General features: G+C 42.3%; 1 pseudogene; it reads left to right on the plus strand.

The window, feature by feature from the left end:
• Positions 1 to 1,150: 1,150 nt before the first annotated feature.
• The window catches only part of LOC122864716, a 26,550-nt pseudogene continuing 1,478 nt past the window's right edge, over positions 1,151 to 26,222 (plus strand).

The raw sequence follows: 26,222 nt of genomic DNA on the forward strand, positions 1-26,222 counted from the left end.
AGTAGCAGCAGGAGGAGCAGCAGCAGCAGGAGGAGCAGGAGAGGGAGCAGGAGAAGCAGCAGCAGGTGGAGTAGCAGCAGCAGCAGCAGCAGCAGGAGTAGCAGCAGCAGCAGCAGAGCAGCAGCAGCAGGCGGAGCAGCAGCAGCAGCAGCAGGAGCAGCAGCAGCAGCAGGAGCAGCAGCAGCAGGAGGAGCAGCAGCAGCAGCAGCAGCAGGAGGAGCAGCAGCAGCAGGCGGAGCAGCAGCAGCAGCACCAAATACACAGAATAATAATAACAGGAATGACAAAATCCATTAATATGAACTTTCAAGTTGCACAACATAAAACAAAATGCCCTGCAGACTTTTAATGCCAAATCATCAAAGTCATTTAGTCGTTTCTGCTTTGTCCATTTATTCCATCTTTCCATTTATTTACTAAAGTGAAAGACTCGGTTTAGCCGATATACACTGAACACAGTCCAATATGAGGTTTTTAACTGTATGTTTAAAGTAAATGCTTTAATTCAAAAGCACCAAGGACTGTAGTGATGCCCCAGGTGTCCGCCGGGCGGCAGCAGCGTCTCACCGAACTGCGCGTAGAAACTGCTGGATTCAGTGTCTTTTTCCTGAAGACATTTCAGCTGCTTTTTCTGTCGTGAGCCTCTAAATGTCCTTTATGTGTCTAATAAATCAGAAGTGTTCATTCACGAATAACGCCATATCTCGAAAAGGTAAAACTGGAATGTCTTTAAAGGGTTTATTAATGGATACTAAGTGATTTTTATGGTTTTTATGGACCATTTTTCTGCATAATTTTCACACTCTAAGTATATTTTGCTGATATTAACTTCGCACCTTTAAGTAAGTAGTTGAAACTAGTATTTGTTCACTGTTGCAGCTCTGGCTCATTAATATCAAGATGTATGGAGAAAATGTAGATCTACATCACATGCAGTGTGTTTACTGTAGGCTAATGTGTGAAGCTTGCATTTGTTTAAACTTGTGAATGAGCTAAAGATAAACTCCACTACGAACCACAGGAATGGAAATGATTCACTGCTCGTATCATCACACAAATGACGCGTGCGTGCGTGCGTGCGTGCGTGTGTGCGTGCGTGTGTGTGTGTGTGTGTGTGTGTTCACCTTGTCTGGGTGTGTCCCTCTAAAAGCAGCAGGTAGGCCTACTGCCGCATTCTCGTCTCTGTCTCTGCTGGAAAGACTCGCACCGTCCGCGATGGCTCTGTTCGCCTTCAAGTCGCTTCTGCTTCTGCTCTCTTTTATCGGTAAGAAGAAACAAGTGACATTACAGATTGAACTGGAATTTATTTATTTATATATATATATATATATATATATATATATTTTTTTTTATGTTCTTGCTGTGTTTCCATCGTTTGTGCGTGGAAACGTGGTTTCCTGGGTGTAGTCTATTTGAATTCATGCTAAAATAATGTATATTATATATTATTTAATAATATATATTATCTATATATATATAGATAATATATTTTGTAAGAACCGGAGCAGACCAAAGAGAAACCTGTCTTTAACTGCATGACTCCAGGAGGCCCAGGTGTTCTACCTGCGCAGGTCTCACGTTACTTCATCTGACTTGTCCCTCATATCCCCCCCCCTCCAGGATGCTGTGCGGGGCAGATCCTGCCGGTGGGTCCGGTGGACGCAATATTGGGGAGAAATGTTACGTTAAACACCCTGGTTGACAATCCACAGTACTCCTTTATAACCTGGAATTTCAACGACGGGAAGACCCAGATTCATGTTGCTACCGTGGGTCCAGCAGGGTTGAAAGTGAACACACCTTACCAGGGACGGGTGTCGATCAACGCGACCAACGGATACTTGACCCTGCGATCCCTGAAGGCGGGTGATAGCGGCGATTACAGCATCAACATAATATCACCTGACGGCACCACTCAAACCGCAGAGATACAGCTCCGAGTTCTGGGTAAGTTATTTCTTCTTATTTGATGCTAGCTGACTTTTCACCTGTCGAGGTGTATTTTGAAGGATTTCTTTTCAAAATAAGTACTGTCTTAGATTACATCTGTGCCGAATTGAACAGTGTGTCCTGACGATTCATGAAATTGTTTTAATTATATATTTCTACGCTTGCAACGTCTCTGTAAACCAATACCACTTTAAATTACACTGTTTTAAAATGTTGTTCGGTCTGCGGGTTCTTCCGAACAGGATTAGGTGATTTTCAAGTGGGCACTCTGTTACTGTAAACTGCTTCTTGGATTCTATCTATGACGAGTTGATCTGCGGCTCCTAAAGATCCAGAAAAAAAGCGCTTCAGTTAAAGTTTCGGGCTCATAAAGTCTCCGGAAACAGTCACACTTACAATTGCTAAACTTTCTAATGCAGTTTGGTGCCATTCGAAGGCGCAAGCCACACCTGTTGCGGATGTGCGGAGACGTGGAGTGCAGATATCCCTGCGCTTCCAGAAAATCTCAAATGAGCAGTTTATGCGTCGCTTAGCAACCAGTCAGTGTAGCCACCTTTCGAGGACTATATTTCTTGGCGGAGGAGAAGAGCTACTCCTTTTCCCATTAGCTTTGAGTACAATTCAAGCATTTCAGTTCTTTTCTACATTATAATGCTTTGTTACTTCATGTGATGTGGTGCCTGACAACACCCCTGAGCTGTTCTTGTAAAAACCACTTTACAGTAGTGCCTCGAGTGAGTAGGCCTACAGTAATTTCTCCAGTTTAATGATTTGAATGTTTTCCTGTTAGAGAAGTTGTGACTTCATAGCTTCACTGAACAGACAGAAACATCAGCAGGCTCTTAAGCTGTGCTACTTATGGGTGTGGCTCTTGTAACTGTACTTTCCTGGTTGAGTGTGTGTGTGTGTGTGTGTGTGTGTGTGTGTGTGTGTTTGTTTGTGTTTAGGTTCAGTTAGAGGTGTTTTGTGCTGTGTGCCAGAATATTTTCACAGCTCTCATACTGTAGTAATGTTGCTTCAAAGCTTTAAAACACTGAGTGAATAACTTAATACAAAATTAGATTGTGTATGTCCAAAGATTATGGCAGGCTACTATTACCTGTGTGTGTGTGTGTGTGTGTGTGTGTGTTTCATGTTCTTATATCCCGGTGGGGACTTTAACCTGAATGCACACTAACCCACGGGGACTTGCGTCACAGTGGGGACAGAAATTGAGGTCCCCGCGGGTAGAGACGGCTTTTTGAGGGTTAAGACTTGGTTTTAGGGTACAGTTAGCTTAAGGTTAGGGTAAGGGGCTAGGGAAAGCATTATGTCAATGACGATCCCCTACGAGGAGAGTGTTTTTAGCAAGACCTGTTGACTTTTGGAAAATCAAGGACTGGTTTTGAACCCACAGAGAAAAATCACCATCTCTGCAGCTCTGCGGAGCCTTTTAGCCCCCTTTTTAGCTCCTTGTTTTGGTTTTGCAGCACATTTCCTGTCTGGTTCAGTCTCAGTGTTTCCAGCAGCAGCAGGCAGCTGTTTTTTTTTATAAAACAAGCTCTGATAAACCCGCTGTACACTACCTGCCCAGCAGCAAACCGCAGGCAAATGTGGATTAATCCGTCGCTGAAAATAGTCCCCAACAAATGCACTATTTCCTCCTGTTTGATTAACGTTTGATAAAAACTACAGTGACCAGCAGGAAATTACTGCGCGTTTAAAAAAAAAAAACCCCGAAACTATATGTTTGTGAGGTGTTTTTTAAAGATTTATGTCCAGGAACCAATGGGCTCGGAGCTGAGAGCCGCAGACAGGAAGTCAGACGGTATTGAGAGACGGACTGACACGCTGTTAGTTTGCTGACAATAAGACAGAACTACAAAACAACTTTTAATTCAAACAAAGGCAGCACCGGGCATGTTCAGGATTTCCAGGATCTGTCGAGCCGTTTTTTCGATTAATTGGTAAATCTGTAAAATGGTAAAAACTTTGAGAAAACAGCGGAAAATACTCATCGCTATTTCCCATTTCCTTTTAAAGTTACATACAAAGCAGTCCGAAACCCCAAGATATTCAGTTTATTATCATAACGACAAAGAAAAGCATCAAATCCAGACATCCGAGAAGCTGGAACCAGCAAACGCTTGGTGTTTGTTCTTGAAAAATGAACGAAATGATTAATGAATCATCACAATATTTGCTGATTCCAGTAAATTCCAGTAAACAGTCGACTGACTTGGTGCCGCAGTCAGCTTTGATAATACAAACGTCTCCAATCTGGCTTCTGTCTACAGCTGCAGCTTCCTACTTTAGCTTTATTAAAGAGCAGTAGTAAATACGCAAAAGAGAAAATAAGACAGGTCTCTTAAAGTGAACAACTAATTGGTTTCATTGTTAGAAAAATCTACATTTTTATTGCTTAAATTGCAAACACTAATATTATTCAGTGCCTTTAAGTGCCGTATTACATTCTGGGTGTTAAAGGAAACGTGTTCTGAAATGCGAAAACAAACCGCTTTGCTTTAAAAAAGGTTTATACTGCAGCTCAGGCGTCACGTGAGCCGCTACCGTCTTCTTGGTGGCGTCTGTAGGCAGAAACGAGCGGACGGGAACTGTGACTGTCATAATAATAATAATAAATAACATGAACGAAGCTCGGGCCTTCGCAGACTGACTGCAGCGAAACACAGAGCGCCGTATGGAATTATATGGGTTAAACGAAGCTTGCTGATTTTTAGTAATCGAGTTACTCGAGGAATCGTTTACTGCATGATGTCAGTGTGAATCTTTATTTATCAAAGGATGGTTGGCAGTGGGGCACGCTGTTGACTCTCATTCATACAGTTACACTCATTTCCGCACTGGGATCGACCAGTAAAACCACACATTGCACAAATACTCCGAACAAAACCGCCAGTGTCTCCGTGTTTGTTTGTTTCTGTAGTAGAGCGGATTCTTAATGTCCGCGGGGCAATTTGGTTTGCAGACAGTAAACAAAATCGGTCTGACACCGCAGTCTGTTGCCCTGCTGTCAGAACTGGTTACCACTCCTTCGCATTGTTCCCACACACCTACTGTTGCCTAATCATCAATAAACAGCCCGGACGTTTAGAAACGGAGCTCCAGGATTATTGAGAACGAGTCCAGCAGGTCTAGTTACTGCAGTTTCTCTGCCGTCTTCATTCACTCCATTCAGATGGTGATTTCAGAGTACAGTTGCGACTGCGGGAAGACAAACCGCCCTTGGGCGAGCAGGTTGTTAAATTCTGCACCCCCACGTTCAATCGTGCTGCCATTAGCTGCTCATTTGTAGTCGGATTTCATCAACAAAACTGTAGGTTGCTCTAATCTCAATGGAAAACATTGGCATTTGGCAGTTTAGTTGGTGGTTTTGGATCCATTTTATTTTGCTGTTTGCTTTCTTTTTTTTTTTTTTTTCTACTGAACAACTGACCAAATGTAGACAAAACGGTGGGATTTGCTTGGGTGCACAGCTCTGTTTGACGGTACAGAACGCACAAAATAAACTAAATGCTGAAACAATGATGGTAAATGTCAGCGTATAAGAATCAAAGAGCAATGTGCTAGCTGTGTCCCAACTCCATACTACAGTGTATACAGTCCGCTGCGTGCTAATGCTTAACGTATACTGTTCTTTATACAAGAAATCAACACATTTTACAGTTTTATATAACAGGAAATGATTCAATATGTGCGCCATGCAAAGGCAATCATTCTGTGTATTTAGAATGACACTGCCAGTTAAACTTACCAAATAGACAGCCGAATATTTTTCCAAAAATTCAGTAGTTTTTTTGTTTTCTGATTTGTTTTTTGTAGCTTTTTTCGCCATTATCCACAATTAGTTAGATTATTTCCCCCCCATTCCCTTTGTGCATTACATTGTGTCCATCAGCAACACACTTTTTTGAGTATACTCAATTTAGTTTGTAAACACATTACTAGAGCTGCAAAGATGAGTCGACTAATCGATTAGTAGATTGAAATAAAATGAATAGGCAACTATTTTGACAGGTCATTTTTACAGCAAAAATGTCAAATATTTGATGGTTCCGAACTCAAATGTGAGAATCTGCTCTTCTTGGTCTTACATTATAATGCACTGAACATATTTTGGCTTTGGACTGTTGGTCGGACATCTGAAGTTGTCACCTTGGGCTCTCCGATAGGCATTTATACTTTTTTTTACATATTCAAATCCTGCTTAGAAACAGCAAATAAAAACAGGAGCAGATCAGAAAACTAAAATATGATGGAATATACTCATAAAAACAGGGAAGATTAGAAACAAAGGCCTGGTTCTCTCTGCAGTTAAGTAAAGGCCGGTATTTGTGAATTTACGGTAATCTAATCTATTGTATTTACTGACTGACTGTATCTCAGCATGCCTTTGGAGGGGTCACGACCTCCTCCTTTCCTCCGACTCCTCCTCCACTTTTTTCTCCCACATTCAGTTTATTCATTTGTTCCTCCTGCAAAACAACCTCCTTGCTTCTCCCTGCAGAGCCGGTGTCCACCGTGGTCATCAAGTCCGACCTGGCTGAGGCGATCGAGCACAACAGCACCGTGGTTCTGACCTGCTCTGCCACAGGCTCCTTCCTCAAGTTCACCTGGCTCAACGGCACCACGCCCATCGTGACCGACGGCAAGCGGCACACAGTGAAAGACGTCAGTTTATACGTGTTTTTATATTTTGAATTCTAATTCAATTCAAAATGTGTTTGCTGTAAAGACTGCGCATCAGCAAAGGGAGGAAAAATTGATTTGAATTTTGTATATACAGGATGTAAGTAGTTGACATCAGCTGATATGCAAATTAGTGTGTGATGTAATTTAGCGACTTTTCAAGCAGGCTTTACTTTCCATTGACAATAGCTGGCAACTCAGGAAACACACAGAGTATTTTGGTGAAAACTCTGCTGCGTACCTTTTTTAAGTATTAGTTTATTTTTATTAATTCCAGTAATGAATGACCTGATGTATTTTCTGCTTTGGATTGAATCACAGGAGAAAACGTCCAGCACGCTGACCATCGCAGGTGTTCTCAGGTCAGACCTGGTGGGTCCCATTTATTGCACAGCTGCTAACAACCTGGAGACGCACAAGAGCGCCCCCTTCAACCTCACTGTCTACTGTAAGTACTGCACCTACACTGCCGGTAACTCCTCCCACACAGGAAGTGACGCGTTGGGACTACACAGAAGAGCTAGTTGGTTAGCATGAGCGGTGATAGCCAGCACAGCTGAACAGACAGAAGAACACAACCTACAGAAACTCAAACTGCTTCAACAGAAAATCCATATACTTTTTTTTAGTTAATTACTTAGTTACTACTTAATTTAATGACTGTTTACTTCTTACCTATGCCGGTGACTATATAACGTCATAGTTCATGTCATTACGCCCACACTGCTTGCTTGACAGGTGATCTCTGGAGTCTCTTTAAAAGAGTGCTCCACCGATTTATCTTTAAACTCCTGTAACATCGTTGCACTCATGACGGACAGTTTAAAAAAAGGATCAAAATCGATGCAACAGAACCAGAGAGGTCGTCTTTTTTTTTATTTTTTATTCCACCCTCATGGCTGTTAGACAGTTAATTTTCTCCACTCATGTATTTGCTCTAAGGTCTGAGTCTTGCACTGTTTGAAGTGTTGCACTTCGCTGCATGAGCTCCACACCTGTTGGACAACAAAGAAGTTGAGATGAGTCAGTCGCTGTCACTCCTTCACACCCCAACAGGTTTTTTGTAATAGATGGTTTTTACTGGTTTTCTTATTCTGAATCACAGTGATGCCTGACCTTTGACAGCATTACTGGATCCATTACTGTTAAGACTTTAAACCTGGTCTGAGCAGCCTTGCAGCCATGTGACTCCTGCAGTTTAGATTGTGGTGGGTGTTTGCAGGGCGCTCCCTCTCAGCCTGTACTAAAACCGCACTGTGTACACAGCGGCCTGCACTTCCATTCCTTCTCCATGACTAACCACAGGCAGTGAAACCACACCGACTGCTGGCCTACGCTGTTATTAATTAATCAAACCCTTACTGCTTCAGCTCAGGAGGGTTTCACCGGGTCTGGCTTTATGTTGAAGTTAACAACAACAGGTTGTGCATTTAGCTTCTTTAGAAGGAGTTTTAAAAACTGAAAGTTATTAATCATAAGAAAATTATGTAAAAAAAAAGCCATATTAAAATAGGAACTCTTACATGAAACATGAAGAATTCATAACATAAAAATGAGAACACTTCATTTTCTAGTAAAATATCCAGATGTATGTGTGGGGAACATAAATAATATAAATATCAACACGTGTCATCCACAATGGTGTTTTCAGCAGTTTTAGAAGTTGATTAATTGGCTGATGAATATCGATAAACAATAGTTCATCGTTCAGAAATGACAGGTTACAGCCAGGTCTGTAGTGATGATGTGATTACTGATGTTCTAGAAAATAAAAAAGTGTAATTTAATATGCAATTCTTTTTTTGTTAAATGTGTGTATATGTCATCAGGATTGGCCAGAAAAGTGTAAAAGACATTTTTCATGTCACTGTGAATTAAAATTCTTAAAGTTTGGTGAAATTCTATGTTTTTCTTATTGTAAACAAAATTTGTGAAAACACCCAAACCAGCAGCGAGCGTACCTGCTAACAGGTGTGTGTGTGTGTGTGTGTGTGAGTCACAGCCTGATGGATCTTCTTCCTCCATCGTTGTCCAGAAACTATTAAAACACATCAGCAAGCCGCTCTGCTGCACTGAGTGACATGTTCCTTCATCACCACGAACACACACACTGTAGTTTATTCTGGCTCAGTCCCACACACACCGTCCTGCTGCCCCAAACACGCACTACAGCACCACATGTGGATTCATCCGCCGCTTAAAGTAGTCCCCAACAAACGCACTATTTCCTCCTGTTAGTCTGATTAAAAACTACAGCGAGCAGCTGTTTGGGGAAATGACTGAGCCTTTTTAAACAGGAAACTACGTCTTCAGCAGGAACCGATGGCTCAGCCAATCTTTCTACAGCTGTTATTTCAATGTGTCAGATACATATTTAATCAACCTTTTAGGTAAATGTAAGTATCGGATCGGACTCTGTATCAGCAGATACTCAATATTAAAGGACTTGGATCAGGATTGGGGCGAAGAAAACTTGATCGGGACATCCCTAATGAGAAGCTGTAGTGTTGTAAAAGCAGAAACCAGCAACCTTTCAGCTATGAGGATTAACGTAGACTGCTAATGAGGTTATATCATGACCACTATCTATATTACATTTCAGTTAAACTTACCCTTTTCCACGTGTTGTTGCTCTATAGATGGACCAGATGAAGTCACCATCACTCCTCCGAACCCTCCCCAGTACCTCAGATCCGGCTCCAACTTCAACCTGTCCTGTTCAGCCCTCTCCAGCCCTCCCGCCACCTTCACTTGGTACCACGGCCAGCAGATGATGGAGATCGCGGGTCCTGTCCTGACTCTGGAAGTGATCGAAAAACATGAATTGGGAATGCAAATAGAAGATTACACATGCAGGGCCCAAAACGCCAAAACCCAACGCACCGTCCCCTCTTCTAAGGTTTCCTTCGCTGTGATGAGTGAGTAATCTGACTGAGCTTTCTGAGAAAAACTCAATTAAACAGACGGAGTCTTTGTGGTTTGAGTCGTAAAGTGCAGCGTGATGCCAAATGTCATAAATGGTTTCCTTGCAGCCGTTCGGATACTTTTTATGCTGTTTGATTGTAGACTTCTGACTCCTTCGCCGCCTTGGAGTGTTTTAATTGAGTCACTCCTCAGTTGAACAAAAATATAGATTTGTCCTGGAAAACAAAGTTTCTTATATTAACTGTTACAAAATCGATCCATGTATTGCATATCCATTGTCATGTAGCTCTTCATAGTTTTAGCAGTCTATCAAAGTTCTACACAATGCTATCCTGCAGGTTGAACAATTCAATTATTTATTTATTTATTTATTTATATAGCGGCAATTCACTGCACTTTTCCTATAGAGCAGGTCTAGACCGGACTCTTGAACACTGGGTCGTAAAGGGTTCAAAGGAAAACCGTTTGCAGTGATGCAGGAAACGAATAAAAACTGTAATAACACTGAAAGTGTCCTTTAACAGCAGTAGTTGTTGATTCGCTGATTGACTCGAAGATTTACATAAAAATAATATTAGATGAAAATGAAAGTGAGTTGTAGCCAAATACGGTTGCAATCTTTAAATAATAATCTACAAAAGGGACACAAATCTGATATTTTACGGGACATGACATTTCATCAGCTCGGCTAAATAAAACTAAATCATTTCATCGGGCAGAATGAGTCAGAAGTTCACTGGAACCAACGGACAGCTGAAAAAAAGGCAGACTGAAACCTTTTCCCGCTCTTGGTGACAAACCTTCGAGGCATGCGACTGTGAAATGGACTCACGTTAGTTGTTCCAGCTGCCTGTGTCACTTCCAGTACAAACAGGTTTCAGTGACCCACAGCAGATGCAGCACAGCGTTTATCTGCGAGGTGTTGAAACTTGTGTAACACACAGAGAAATGTTCAACTGTGCTGTCTGTAATTACTGCCACAGAGTGTTTTCTTCTTGCTTTCGGAGGATGTTGGTGACAGACCGTGTGTGTGTGTGTGTGTGTGTGTGTGTGTGTGTGAGAAACCTGCTGGGTTGGAGGATGGTCTTACATTATGCCCTGAAGAGTTTCTGTGTTTTCTTTCTGGATGACAACAGAGAGGGGGAGTGGGGGCTTGCATGAAAAAGGAAATTACATGCTAAGGTGTTTGGCAGATTGAAACAGTAGTAAGTGAAGCTTAAAGTATAAGATGACCGACATTACAATAGGAAATGGGAGGGATGCTTGATTCAATAAGTAGAAAATGGGCATTATTTTATTTATATATATATATATATATATAAAAAATTCCCGAGATTCAGTCAATCGGACTCTGTCTTGGATAAGAACAAAATTTAAAGATAGTACTGCACTAAATCATTGTCATGGTGTGTGTGTGTGTTGTTTCAGGTACAGGTGAGCAGATGAAATGCTATCCAGGAAGTTTAGTTTGAGTGATAGACAAATGAGTTTGAAGATTTATCAGACGCCAAAACACGGCACAGAGGTTTATGATATTACTCTGGAAAGTTATTGTGGCGATAATCGTTTCATCGTGTGACGTCACCATCACAGGGCAGAATTACAAAAGAATTACGCAACAAAGTAATCTACCAGGAATGTGCAGTTCCACATATTTGATTGGCCAAAGCAGCACCTTGCTGGATGACATCACATTGTGCTGCGGCCAAAGTTGAGCCAGGTTCAGCTTTCTTGCAGGACGACTCTGCGTTCTGGTGGTGGAGATCAGTTTACTGGTGGTCATGGTTAGTCCTCCTCCGGTCTGTGAAAACTGTTGTATGATGTCTTCAGTGGCTCAAGCCTTTTCGTCAAGCCTGAGAAAACAAGCCTGATGATGTCATAGTGATGTCAGCAGGATCATTTCTGCCTGGGCTCGGAGACTACGAGTTCGTAACACACAGCCTGCGTTAGAAACTGGAGGTGTGGAGTTTGAAAGACGTGGGTGTTTACCAGGCAGGAAAGCTCTAATCCAAGACACTGCCCAGTTGCATTATGGGAAATGTAGGATCCAGTGTTTTTGGAGCTTGACCTATAGTCTAAAATGATGGAATAAGATCGTATTGAAGTACAACATAGTGGAATAGAAAAAGCTTTAAAGAGAAATAAAATCTCTCTTTCCCATTAATGTTTGCAGAGGCCATCTCAGGTGCTACAGTCACCGGTCCAACTGCTACCCTCATCGCCGGCAACAGCACAGCCAACCTCAGCTGCCAGGCAGCGGTCGGCACCGTGACGACCAGGACCTGGATGAAAGATGGCAAGCCTCTGTCTGCCAGCGCCCGCCTGGTCTTCGCCGACAACATGAGCTCTGTGGTGATCACCCTGCTGCAGAAAGAGGACAACGGAGAGTACGTGTGTCAGCTCACCAACAACATCAACACAGAGAAAGCCTCCTACAAGATGGTGGTCAACTGTGAGTGTTTGTTTTGCTAAGAGACGTGAACATGTGGTGGTGACGCTGAAGTGTTGTCAGGGTTTGTGGTTTTACATCATGAGGCATTTATGGGCGTGTATTTGTTTGTCCTGGCAGTGATTTTATTTTTAGAGCACTTTTATTCCCAGAACTCATTCAGAAATCCATAAAAGCTACTGTGCGAGGTGAAAGGCGCAGGAGCAGCAGTGTCTGTGACACACAGCTCATATTGTTGAAGTTTGGAGAGAGCCAAGCTAGCGGTTTCACTCCACTTCCAGTGTTTATGCTAAGCTAGGAGAACCAAGTCCTAAAAGTTGATAGACACATTCATACACAGTGATTTTACAAATTTCTCAAAATGAACGCTGTAATGATTCATTGCTGTTAAAACTTTATTAAACCCCAATAATAAACCCTTTTTTTTTTTCTTTCTGCTCATATCCAGACGGTCCCGAAGCAGCGATGGTGAAAGGTGAAACGCAGGTAGAGGTGAACGAACAGGTGACACTCACCTGCTCTGCTGCCTCCGTACCCCCGCCAACTTCACCTGGAAGTTTAACGGCACGATGACCGATGTCAAAACGGCCGAGTATGGCCTCTCGATGGCTGTTTACAAAGACAGTGGAATGTACACGTGCGAGGCGCACAACGCTGTTACTGGCAAGACCACCACGTACACCCACACCCTGTCCGTCAAAGGTAAGATAGCCTGGACCCTAGATTGGATTTTTAAAGGAATACACTGACTGCCACCCGTATCAACTGCAGATATAGATGGAGAAAATGTATCAGCAGTAAAATGTCCTGTTGGCCAATTACTGCAAGAATAGGTTAAATGTTTTTCCGCCCCAACCCAACTAAAGTCATCTGGCACACATATACATGTACTGCAATTTCTTGTTACTTATTGGTCGACATATACGCAGATACTGTGTATGTATCTGTTTCTGCGATTTAGCAGTGCGGCTCTAATGATGTTAGCATTTAACTCAACGCATAAGGCTGACAGAGTCCAGCCCAGACTGATGAAAGTGTACTAGAATGGCACTCTGGTTTTAGGTAACAACATGGCCCCACTGGTGGCAAAGACCTAACTTTTTGTAACGCAACTGGTAAAGAAAACAGTTTGAGCCTGTAACATAGCAGGAGCGGCGTAGGCGTCCCGGTTTTCTTCTCATGATTGTCTCATGTTGTAATGTGGCTCTTCATTTCTGCTGAATCTTTAAAATGATGCACAGAGGCTGTCGTGTGGGTATGTACGGTATCAGCATTAGTGATCGCTTCCACAGAGGTTACTCACTAAACCGCCACCTACAGTCAGGTTGAGTCATATATTCCTGTCTGTGGTTTCTGTTCTGAGACGCGAAGTTGTGGTTATAACCATAGCAGTAGTTCCCACACAGTGTAAACACTAAATGTTATTGCAATAATATGAAAAAAAAACTGCTGTTTACCAGAATTTTAGGACTCTTAGTCATTCAATTATGATTTTCCCAGATGGATCATGATTTTGAATTTAAAGTGAATTTACATTAAAGCATTCTCTCTCAGCGCGAGGTCAACATTTTAAATCTTATTTTGTTGTTGTTGTTGTTGTTTTTACAGCAGAGGGAACTCTGGATGGTCTCTCAGACGGCGCCATCGCTGGAATCGTCATCGCCGTCCTCGTCACTCTCGGTGCCGCCATCGGTTTAATCATTTACTGCAGACAGAAAGTACCGTAAGTATTCTGCTTTCTAACGTCTTTATCTGGGCATGCGGGGGCTGTTACTGGGTGACAGGCATTGATCTGCTGGATCCCAGAACACAATAACGATGAGAACTGTGGTTTTAACTTTCTTCTCCCAGCAATCTGGTTTTGGTGTGCAGTTGAACCTCCTGTCTTGGTTGTAGGCTTCAAAACTAATTTCCATGTGGGTTTTTGGCTCTTTAGGGTAGCTGAGAAGGGTTCAGGTCGTCCCGTATGACCAGGTCCGTCGTCCAAAGTGTTTCCATCTGTTCTGAATGTCCACACTGGAAAAGCCTGCTGTCGTTATCGCAATATACCAGCATAAATCTTACTGTGATAAAAATGTGTTGACATACTTACGCCATGATTAGCCTATGTACAGTAGCAACACGCATTGCTGTACGAAAAAGTAACGTTGCTGCCGGCTCTGCAGAGGCGCTACATTACACAGCTATTGTAGACGGGCAGTTGCTGCATGTTTGAGGCAAGTAAAGAATGAATTGCAGGAGTCAAGGGAAGAGGAAATGCAAATGAGGATCATTTTCTCAACTGTTTCTGCAGAACATTTCTCCCGCTCCTTGATTCCCACATCGGAAACGGGGTTTCAGAAGCTGTTGGACAACCGACAAGCACTTTTTTTTTTTTTAAAGCATACTGAGGCCTTCACACATCCTAGAAAGTTATGTGTTATCTCAGAAAGTTTTCTGATGTTTTTATTTTTGTTTTGCTAAGAAATCTAATAGAGGCTTAAGGGGGGGGTTCAGCGCAGCTCATGAGCGGCGCGTAGCTCGCCGTGGCGCGGTGCAAGCCATTGGAAATAATGGGTTTCAGAGCGCAGTGGTGCCGTTGTGTCTGAAAGGGCCTTAACTTAGTACACTACAGGTACGTGGCCAGATGTATGTGGACACTCAAACATTTCAGCCATATGTGTTAGTTGAACATGTCATTCCAAAAACCCTTAGCATTAATCTACTGCTCTAACAGCCTCCACTCCAGATGTTAACCACTGATGTTGTCGGTGTTGCAGTTCATCCCAAAGGTGTTGGATGAGCTTGAGGTCAGGACCCAAGTTCTTCAACAGCAGACTAGGAAAACCATTTCTTTATGGAGCTGGCTTTGTCATGTTAAAACAGGAAAGAGACCAACACAAACTGCTGACACAAAGTTGGAAGAACACTACTGTCTAAAATAGCAGCAAGAAATCAGATTTCCCTTCACTGGAACTAAGAGACTTAGCCCAAACCAGGAAAAACAGACCCTGGAGTGTCCGCATACGTTTGGCCGAGGAGAGAAAGGAGTGTTATTAGTCTTTGGGTGCGTTCATATCTGTCACACCAGCCTTTCGTCTCTGAAAAATGCATGAAATGTTTCTGCATTTCTAGACACGAAAAACCTTTTCAGTATTTTCTTCACTGCAGTTTTCTCCATGATTTCATGCTTCAGTGTTAAAATGTTTATCTGTACAGAAGAGATATGAGTGTATGTGTTATCTGACCCTCTTAGTGTGAGTCTGTATGCGGGTGTGTGTGTGCCTGTAGCATATCTGTCATTTTCTTTGTTTGTGTGTCTGTATGTATCTCAGTCATGTCCGCCACTTCATAACCTTCTAGGAAATTCCCTTCATTCCTCTCACGCCTTGGCGTTTTGCAACATGTTAGACTGATGTACACACACGGTTATGCACGCACATACAAATACATACACACACTCTTTAGGGCTGCCATGCCCTTCAACACTAGTGCAACAGTAACTGTCACACTGGCACCATAATTCACAACATATCCACCGTCAGAAAGGCTTTTTGTTGTGTTGAAAATGTGTCTAAACAGAATCCAGTTCTCGTGTCCACAGCGCATCTTTTCAAATGACCAGCGCTGAAACCAAAGCTTCAGGGGAATGTCAACATGGCTGAAAGTTTAGTTTAGTTTAGTTTTCCACTTTGAGAAGTAAATCCACTTTGCTGTCAAAAATATACATAATTTCGATTCAAATTAACAATAAAACAGGGAGCGTTTCTTTCTCAGAAATAGTTCATGGGAAAAGCTCAGAGCCACGCTGCTAAAATCTCCTTCTTATTGAGTTGCCATTGTCATTTTTGTTTCGGGGGGGGGTTGGAAGTGTTTGACAACTTTTGTAACTTTGTGAAACAGACAATGCGATGACCACACCCACTTTAAGCAGCCGCTTTATGTCAACTACGACGCAGTAGGAACATGTGTCATATACCTAGCCACCATTCCTCATTTTTTCTCTGTACTCGAAGGACTCCTCATCCATGGTGGCCATTGATTAGAATATTGATTATGCTCAGACTGCAGTTGGCCTTGAAAAATCATTCATGTGTTAAGTTTTGAGCTGGTAAAATAAATGACAAAATGAATACGACTGTAACAGGAAGGCCTTGTATAGCCATGTAGCTTGAACATCATTTGGGCTCTGTTATGTAAAAAAACACACAGTAACTCTTTCGAAGGAAACTGATCTAATGTCTGTGTTATGAAGACATTAGACAAAATACTTAAAGCAGCAGTTGTAGATTACATCTTTTCCCACCTGAATGACAGTCTTCCCAAACCACGGCGGTGATGCAATCTGAGCCACATCCTGTCAGATTTCAACAGACTGTGGAGCAAAACAGGAAGCTGCCATCCTGAAACAAAGAACAAACAGATGAGTCAGTGACAGACGCAGCCGCTGACAGGCCAAGACATTTCTGACTTTGGCAATTTGAAACCAACAGTTTGCAGCTCTGACACGCGCAGTTGTCAAAGCACTTTGTCGGCTCAGGTCGCAGGAAATTTAAAACCAAAGACGTTTACCTTTAATCCAAAACGGATCCGAGTTCTGCTTTTTGATAGCCGCATCGAAGGATAGGGTGGTAGTCGCTCTCAATCGTCAGCTTTATTAAAGATTATTTCCTCATCATGAAATGTATAAAGTGAATGTGGAATGCTGAGAATTACTAGGAAGGAGGATCTAAGAGGGGAGGAAGAAGAAGATGTAACACGAGAATGATGATGGAGATGGGAAATCACTACCGGCACCGGAGTCTGTTTGGCCCTTTAGTGTGCAGCGTTGCCTTGCGAGTGCTGAGCTGCGTTTTCTTGTGTTAGTGCTCGTCTTTCTTTGTTCAGTTGTTCTCAAACTATAGAACTGATTCATAGGATGGCAGCACATTTGAGGATGAGTATATGATTCTCTCCAAACTATAGGTTAACTTTTGTATTTCTAATAATGTTTGAGAGATTCAGTCAATGCAAGTTTTGCTGATATTTTTTAATGTAAGCAGGAGATATTGTTTTTTGCAGCCTGCAGGTCTTCCTGGACTAAACCTTGTTTGTCTCTGCGGGTGTGAGCTTTAAGTCTCCCCCCTCCCCCGCCGTCAGTCAGGCAGAGCGTTGACGGGGCCGGATGGTCACGTGATGCCACAGAGGTCATCAGGTGTCCGGTAGAGGTGGTGTTCAGCTGTAGAGGGCCCCTCAGGGCCCCGGGGTTGATTGACTCGCCCATCCCTCCGTCATTTTATCTTCATTGCAGTCATTGTCGCTGTTAGAAGGTGTCGACACTGATGACAGGAGGCCTTTGTTCTGCAGTGGGCCTCCATGTTGTTGCTGTTGTTGGTGGAGGTCTAGGTGGAGGATCCAGACTCTCAGACTGAACTCTGTGTGTCTTTGACAACTCCAGGCGATGGTTTGGGATTTATTTGAGATGTTTATAGCAAACTGAATGCTGAGAGGAACAAGGTTTGGACTTTTGCTTTGGGTTTCCCTGACAGCTCCATCATCCAACAGTAACACAATGGAGCGTTTTCGTACAGCTGGAAGTGGAGGAGTAAGAGAACGGAAGACAAAATCAAAGAAGTCAGTCAAAGTGATGGGAAGACGAGGAAGGCAGGACTTTAACTATAGCCTTGAGCCATCTCCAGACATTAAGATGTTTCTGTGTGATGACCTGCACACACACACACACACACTCTGTCAGATGTCCGGATGGCAGACAAGCGTAAAGAATAGCGTTGTTGACAGCAGAGATAAAGACACAGGATGACTTCAGCTGACAGATATGAGTATGGAGAACCTGTACTGCCAGTGCTGAATTACAGGTGTAGTTTTTGCATTATGTCAGTGGTTAAATGAGCAAACATGCTGCCATGTTAGGGACTACAATTATTATTTTTTGAGTTTTTTTTTTAACTATATTTACTGTTATTTGTCCCATAAAGGTGGGATATATTAATGTGTTTCTTCTTTCTTACAGCAGCACACTTCAGAACTATGTCTAGTTTAACTTTTTAAAGTGCACCTGTCCCACAGTTTCTCTCCACGTTTCTCCTTGGCTGGTGGTATTCTGTGTTTTTCGGATTGTCAACAAATCCCATGTTGCAGACCCAAACCAACAACGTGTCAGTCCGTCTCTTAATACTTTCTGACGTCCTGTCTGTGGCTCTCGGCCGAGCCCGTTGGTTCCTACTGAAGACTTTTCTATTTTAAAACAAATATATAGTTTCCTGTTTAAAAAGGCTCAGTCATTTCCTCAAACAGCTGCTCGCTGTAGTTTTAATCAGACTAACAGGAGGAAATAGTGCGTTTGTTGGGGACTACTTTAAGCGGCGGATGAATCCACATGTGGTGCTGTAGTGAGTGTTTGGGGCAGCAGGACGGTGTGTGTGGGGCTGAGTCAGAATAAACTACAGTGTGTGTGTTCATGGTGATGAGGGAACATGTCACTCAGTGCAACAGAGCGGCTCGCTGATGTGTTTTAATAGTTTCTGGACAACGATGGAGGAAGAAGATCCATCAGGCTGTGACACACACACACACACACACACACACACACACACACACACACACACACACACACACACACGTTAGCAGATACGTTCAGTGCTGCGTCTTTTCTTCGGATAAAGAAGAAAAATATAGAGCACCACCAGACTTAATACCTTAATAAAAAAAAAAGTGTATTACTTCCCAGCCACAGAAAATATTAGTTTCTGATTGGCTGGCAAGTGCCTACAGTTAAATCACCTATGCAGAAGGTGTTTGAATCTGCAGGTAATCATTTTGCACCAGGACATCTTGTTGTACATAATCACATACACTATCATCGTAGAAAAGGTTTCAGTCGTAGTCGTCTGCACACTGATTTCAGAATCAAGACGTTTCAGCTCCCATCCGGAAGTCATTCTCAATTGTGAAAATGTACTGAGAACTCAGAAATTTATACACAATTTATACACATACTCTATCCACTGTGACCTGTGGAGTTATTAAAAAATAACGCGCAACATGGAGGCAGTTTACATTACATCCCATTCATTTCATGCTTTTGTCCAAAGCAACACACTTTCTTTTCTTCCATACAAACCCATCAGCAGCAATTTGAGGTGCAGTGTCTCGCTCAAGGGACTGACCCACCAACAATGAATGAATGGCTGTGGATTATTTTTCGTAACTGCACAGATCAAAGTATATTATCCTGTTTATATCATAGCCACTTGAATATATCTTGTATCTCTAAATGTAAGTTATCTGTTGGCACTGTTCTTATCAAACTGGTAACAAACGTTATTCCTGTGAGAAGCTGATCTGAAAGCCTTCTAGCTACAGGGTTTTCTTTAAAAGCAAAAATGACCTCACTACACAACAATGTTCTTGTCCTGAAGGTCTAAAACTAAAACCAGTTCCCTTCAGGTTTAAAATGTCACACACCTGTTGCATTGTGGCATGGGAGAGGGACCCAGAGATCAAAACAACGATCTCGTCCTCTGATAATCAGCCAGGGGCCCGCATGAACTTTAAATGGGGGGAAAAAGGAATTAGCAGATTCAGCTGCAGGTGAAGACAGAAAGTTTGGAGGAAAAGCAAAGTCTCAACTCGTACAACGCACTAAAACCACCTGCCCCAAGCATGCCGATCCATGTCTGAGAAAACCTGGTGCAATCAAACAGTCAGGACCGGTATGCAACAATTACTCATCGGAGGGCTCTTAAAAAGCCCCCCACAAACGACAGCGAAGGGAAACACAGATTAATCAAGCAGCGCACTTGCATTTACTGTGAGGTGTGGGAGAAACTTTAAGAGCAGTTCCATCATGTTTATTTACTCCAAACCAAAATCTGCCCTACTGTCCATCCTTTTAAACATTCTTATATTTCCTCGGTGATATGTTATTATGCAAAAGCCTACTGGATATGATTTTATTTATAGAGTACTCCACTGATTTAGCATCACACTCCTGTAACACTGTCAGACTCACCGGGGGGGGAAAAAGGACGCAGCAGAACCAGATATATCAGAGATATCGTCTTTTTTTTTTATTCCACACATTCTTCTTCCTTGTGAAAAGCGGGTGCCTACATTACCCACAATGCAACTCGACCGCAGACAGTTCAGTTGGAGATTCAGGTGTGTTATGCTAGTAGCGGCTAATGTAGCCTGGAGCCTGCAGCAGAGGTGAGCAGATTGTCTTGTTGATTGCTGAAGTGGTGTAACATCCCATCAAAAGCAACAGCTGCAAATAATCAGCTAAAACTATTCGAAATATTGCTCTAGATGACATATTGTTCATCATTCACATTTATGGCTTGTGCAGTCATTTCCAAATGTGGATCAGAAGGTGTGCGTCTCTGTCTCCGGACCACAGTCATGAGTAACAGGCTGCTCTGAGCCAACTTAACGGACCGATGGGGCTCTCTGACGTTTAGGAGTGTTTCCATTTCAAAAGAAATGTGATAAATAGGTTTTATTGTCATGTTTGGGAGTAAGGACTATGTTTATGTTTCACTCCGAAATGTCACGTTTAGCAGATTGATAAAGCACAGGCCCAGAGCTCCATCTTTCTGCTATAGGAGCAGTCTTGACATTTTTGGAAAGCACACTTATTCGCTTTCTTGCTGAGAGTTAGATGTTCAGATTGATAGTTAGTTATTGTTAGCTTAGCTTAGCATAAAGACTGGAAACAAGGGGAAGCAGCTAGCCAACCCTCTGTCCAAAGGTAACAAAATCCACCTGGCAGCACCTCTGAAGCTCACTGATTCACATGCTTTATCTCGTTTGTTTAATCTGTTAAGAAAACAAAGTGTAAAAATTACAATTTGCCAATTTGCCATTTTGCTATTTCTTGGCCGGGCACAGTGATGTCCTGGAGTCTCGTTGTGTAACATGTTTCATGGAAACTGTAGCTGTTTGGTTTTTTTTTAATCTTTAGTGGACAAAACCACTAAAGATTTTGGTTCGAAACATCAGGACACAGCAATAAAACAGAAGTTTGCAGAAGACACACAGTGTGTGTGTGTGTGGTACTACAGTAATAACAAGATTATCTCTCCGCAGATGATTGTACAGGTGTAATGTGCTGTATACAGTAGCATCACAAGACAATCACCTCACAAAACCTCAGACTCACTACACTAACTATTCTCTAGTTGAACTGTTTACATGAGGGCACACACACACACACACACACACACACACACACACACACACACACACACACACACACACACACACACACACACACACACACACACTCTCTTCCCTCTTGTTGAACCTGGCCTCGTCTCTGTCTGTGTGGGTTTCCGTATTTTGAAAACAGTCTGACTGCATTCTTTCAGTCGGCTGTCAATCACAGGCAGGAAGACTCCGCCTCCTCCTCAGTGACGGGGCGGGGGGAGTTTCGGGGAGGGAGGTTTGTGTCGCTGCCCGCAGTTTGATGCTTTCATATGCAACCGTTCTGATTTGAGTTATACTCCCATTTTCAGGTGAACTGATCCCTCAGTGGCTTTCCTCTCAAGCATGTTATAATGATCGTGATTTAGGATTAGCATTCCCAAACACGATCAGTGTATCATATCACATGATGTAGTAGTTCTTATTTAGGTTTTTTTGTATACTACCATTACCACAGCCGATATAACTAAGCCAGTGGTTTCTCAACCTTCTTGGTTTACGTTAAAACAAAGCTACCTGCAGCAGCTCGTCTCTGGTTGCAGATGTCTCAGTTATGAGCAGTTCAACCAAAGAGGGATTTTTATCTGAATAACAACTATCCAGTAATTCACAAGGAAAGAAAATAGAGGAACGTCTGAGAATCATTGCACAACCCCTCAGATGAGTTTAATGTCAGCAGAGGAACTAGCCTGCGACCCAGCAGACTTCTGCTTCACCAGTTTGACAGTTGGAGACATTTGCTTGTTTGGAGCTGGAGGGGAATCCGCCTGCTCGTCCCCTCGTGGCTCACATTACCCAGAGTGCCTGCATTTATTCATCAAGCACAAACTTTGAATTTCATCTTGCAGAAAAAATGACATGAAAACAAGCCTGACTTCACCCTGTAATTTAACTTAATGAATTCATTCTGTGGTCGTTCTGTAATCTGATAAATTGAGATAAAAGCTTTATTTTTAAATAATTACAGGGAACTGCTGAATATAACACGACTGCTGAGATACATGTATATTGTTTGTGTCAGTAGCCACCTGTATGGGGATTTTCATGTTTTTTTTCTTATTGCTTTCAAAACCAGTTAAATGAACTGGGCAAAGCTTGGGCGCTAATCTAAAATGCATGCTTTTCTTTTTTGGAAAAAAAAAGCATTTCATGGAAAACCAGTCCGACCTCGTCTGCAGAGTCATCGCAGACTGCCTCTGATTAAAGATCCTTCCTAGATCTCCTCTTCTTGACGCTGCGTTCAGAAAAACAAGCTGCCGGCTGGGAAAGCCCGTTCACGTCACACCCCTCGGTTATAATTACACGGTGGATATTGAGGAATTTTTTTGCTGTCTCCAAATCTTTCACCAAGCTTAATTAGCCCCAGAAATGCATCAGCAGATGACAAACATGCCACCGAAGGGCTTTTATCCGCAGTAATGCAGCCAGAGCTACTTGTGAAATGTGACGGACCTTTGCTGTGGCAGAGATGAAAATATTTGAGATGTTGTAATGGTTTCAACATGTGAGAACTGCTCCTGAACATTCTCCTAGCCCGAACATGCCCCCCCGAACCAACGCGCTTCAGCCACGGATGTATTAAAAAGCTGATACGGCGCCACCACGCAGCTTTGCTGCTGGTTTGTCCCAGTGGCCACTCGCTGTATTGCGACCATAAAGAAACGGCCCAAAGAGCATTTTCCTCCTAGATCTCCATTATGAAAGACACGTCTGAAAGTGCAAACATGGTCCATTATTACTCTCTAAAAAATAGTTTTATAGTTGTAAAACAGTAGTATTACAGTACTACTACTGTAGTATTTCTACGTCCCAGGGTGCGTCGCATTTTCTGGGGTCTAGAGGACAGAACTGCTGGATTGTCTCTGGAAAAAGGAAACGCAGTAAAATGGGAGCAGGACCCACAGACAGTGTAATAACGGGGCTGTGCATCTGCTAGCAAAGTGGATTTAGTGTTAGCTCTGAAGCATCGTGGCCTCGGCTTCAGTTGTGTATGAGAAGGGACCGGCCTTTGTGTCCTAACAGGAGTTTTTCTGCTAACGAGGGCGAGGCCCGTGTTGCAGAGAATGGCAGGAATGTCACTGTCATGTCTGCACTCGTCTCCTTCAGCTCACATTTGTGTCGCTGCTCAGCTCTTCTTTATCTCTCCTCAGCCCTCCAGTTTCTCTTTTATCTTCTTGTTTTATCTGATTTCAGTGTTTTTCTACACAATCAATCCACAGCAGTTTCTTCCTTTTTCTCTGTTACCTGGAAAAACTCATTTTCACTTCTTCTCATATTGTTAGGTGCAGCGATACTGGAACATTACAGTAAGTGTTAAACATTTATTTATCGGGGCTCTTTTCAAAACAATGAGAGTCAATGATTTGCTTTAAAGAATAGAAAAGCAAATAATTGCTTTCATTGTCAATTAGCCAATTATTTTCTCAATTAATCCATTAATCACTGACTATAAAATGTGAAAAAATAGTGAATTTCCCAGAATCCAAAGCGGTGTCTTTAAATGATTTGTTTTGTTTGACACATGCCGTTACATTCAGTAGAAGTTTTGGCATTTCTGCTTGCTAAATGATTAATTGACAAATCAAAATTGTTGCCGATTAACTTTCTGTAGAGGTGCAACAGATTACATAACTTAACAAAATGAATTGGTAGCTAATATGATAATTGATTAATCGTGAACAAAAACGTCATCACTGAATAAAACAAAATCCGAATGACGCTGAGCGTCTCTGGGTTTTGGACAAAGACTTTTGACGACGTCGTGTTCGGTGCAACTGTTTGACGATTCATAGACCACGTGATTAATCGAGAAAACAATTGGCAGGTTAATCGATAATGACGATAATCATCAGTTGCAGCCTTAATTTTCTCATGATTGACTAATGAAATAACTGACTAATCGGTTCAGTTGTAAATCTTGAACGATGGTACTGCATGTCGCCTTTTAAGGCAAAACAAAATGACAAAGGTAGTTACTGTTGTATACCAAGACGAACCATTCATTTCACCTCTGCTCCCCGAAATCCCCAAAACTGAGTTACATTTCAAAGCATCCGGCGACGGTTATCTTCATACAGTCTAACGAGGTCCAGTCACTAGAAACAAAAAAGGGACCGAGATCAACAAAATGGCAGCTACATTTTTGTCTCCTAACAGCAGCTCCAGACAAAACAAACATGGCTCCACCCTGAGCGGCCCGACCCTCTCTGTCACCTCTCTGTAAACTCTTTTATTTAAGGCGTGCTGTAAAGTCCACGTCTCCCGCTGCAGCCTCTGTCTCTGTCCTCGTCACAGCTGTCCTGTCCCCAGCTTTTATTCCTCGCCTCTTTGTGTCTGACCTTGGACCTCATTACGTTGTTGGTGAACTTTAATTTTTATCCACTGAGCTCTTTTCTCTTTGCGGATCTTTGAGCCCTGATGTTTTGTCCGCTGCTCTTATCAGCGGCCAAAACATGTATGGCAGTTTCTGTGATAAGATTCAGTGATTCAACAAAAAGGCATTTTTTAAAGACGCTGGCGGATGTTTGCTTTGTAGCCGCTCGCTGACTCACACCTCGTGGAAGGTTTCATGAAACGCAAATATGGCTGAGGACATCAAATATTGTGGAACGGTTTAATCAATCAGAATATAAAGTTGACTGAGATTACGCTGCGCTGCAAAAATGTGATCAATGCGGACTTGAAAAAATGACGGCAGCAAAGTGTCACAAATTATATTAGATAGATTTAAAGTACTGAACGCAGTGTCATGCTAAAGTATGCGCTAATGTAACCTAAATCTTTAAGAAAGCAAATTACTTTTACAAGTTTATTTGTATTTATTAGTTGTTTTTAAATTGACTTAGACTTGCTGAGTATCTGTGAGAAACTGATCTGGATTTGCTGAAGCATTTTAATCAGTTTCACAGGACTCTAAATCTTTTCAGTTATAATATCAGCCACTTTATTGCCCCGATTTTACTATTTGAATCCGATCTAGTCAATATCTCGACTCCTGGTTGGCCTGATTCATGGAAGTGCATTCACACAGCTCCAACCAACAACCAGATAACACACAAAACTATCAGACTCGGTTTTATTTTTCTGGAAATATGCCACACAGAATATTCTCCACTCTGCTGCGTTTTCTTCCGAATCCTAAAACGTCCTGAAACGGTTCTGAAATTCAACATTTTGGGGTTTTTTTTTTGAGGAGCTAAATTTTTGTTTTCAATACCTTTACCAGAAGCCTGTCGGGGAAATGCTTTGAAAGTTTTGGAGAGTTTCGATTGTTTAAATAGTCAGCAGCAGCTCCGTCTTCTTGCTTTAGCTGAAGACCTTTCACCGTCTTCCTCTGTGGTTTTAACCTCAAAACCTCTGTATCAACGTGTGTGTGTGTGTGTGTGTGTGTGTGTGTGTGTGTGTGTGTGTGTGTGTGTGTGTGTGATGAGATGACATCATCCTGAAAGTGTGTGAAGGTTATAACGATGCTGTCAGAAAGACGTGAACCACAGAAGTTCATTTCCTAAATCAATAAAAATCAAGATTTGAATGAAAGTACAGCTGGTGCTAATGAAATTAAAGCTCCATCTGTCCTTTAATAATAACATGTCATGATGTTTTATTTCTTGCTATGAGTTTGCTGATATCACAGATTCTTCTCTCCTCTGCAACAACACCAGAGCGAGGTCATCAGTCTGCTCAACTAATCACTGTTTTCTGTTCTCAGGGTCGAGTCACCGTACTAAAGGCGTTCCTGCACACTGCTGGTGAGTCTCTCTGATACCTTCGCTCATGTGAATACAATGAATATTCGGGTGTGAACATGTCAGAATAAAGTTATTAGCGTCGTGTTCACCCCCCAGTACAGAACATTTTTAAGATATTACTGTATCTGATTCAAAAAGCAAACAAAAAGTCAGAATGTAACGTGTAAAAGATTAAATATAGACGAAAATGTGGCTGAAAGTGACAGTAATGGACAGGCGGAGGTGAAGTTATGGCTTTGACGCTTCGGCCTCTGATCAAAGGAACAAAACATGTTTGA

The sequence above is a fragment of the Siniperca chuatsi genome, linkage group LG17 (assembly GCF_020085105.1).
Source record: "Siniperca chuatsi isolate FFG_IHB_CAS linkage group LG17, ASM2008510v1, whole genome shotgun sequence".
Lineage (NCBI taxonomy): Eukaryota > Metazoa > Chordata > Actinopteri > Centrarchiformes > Sinipercidae > Siniperca > Siniperca chuatsi.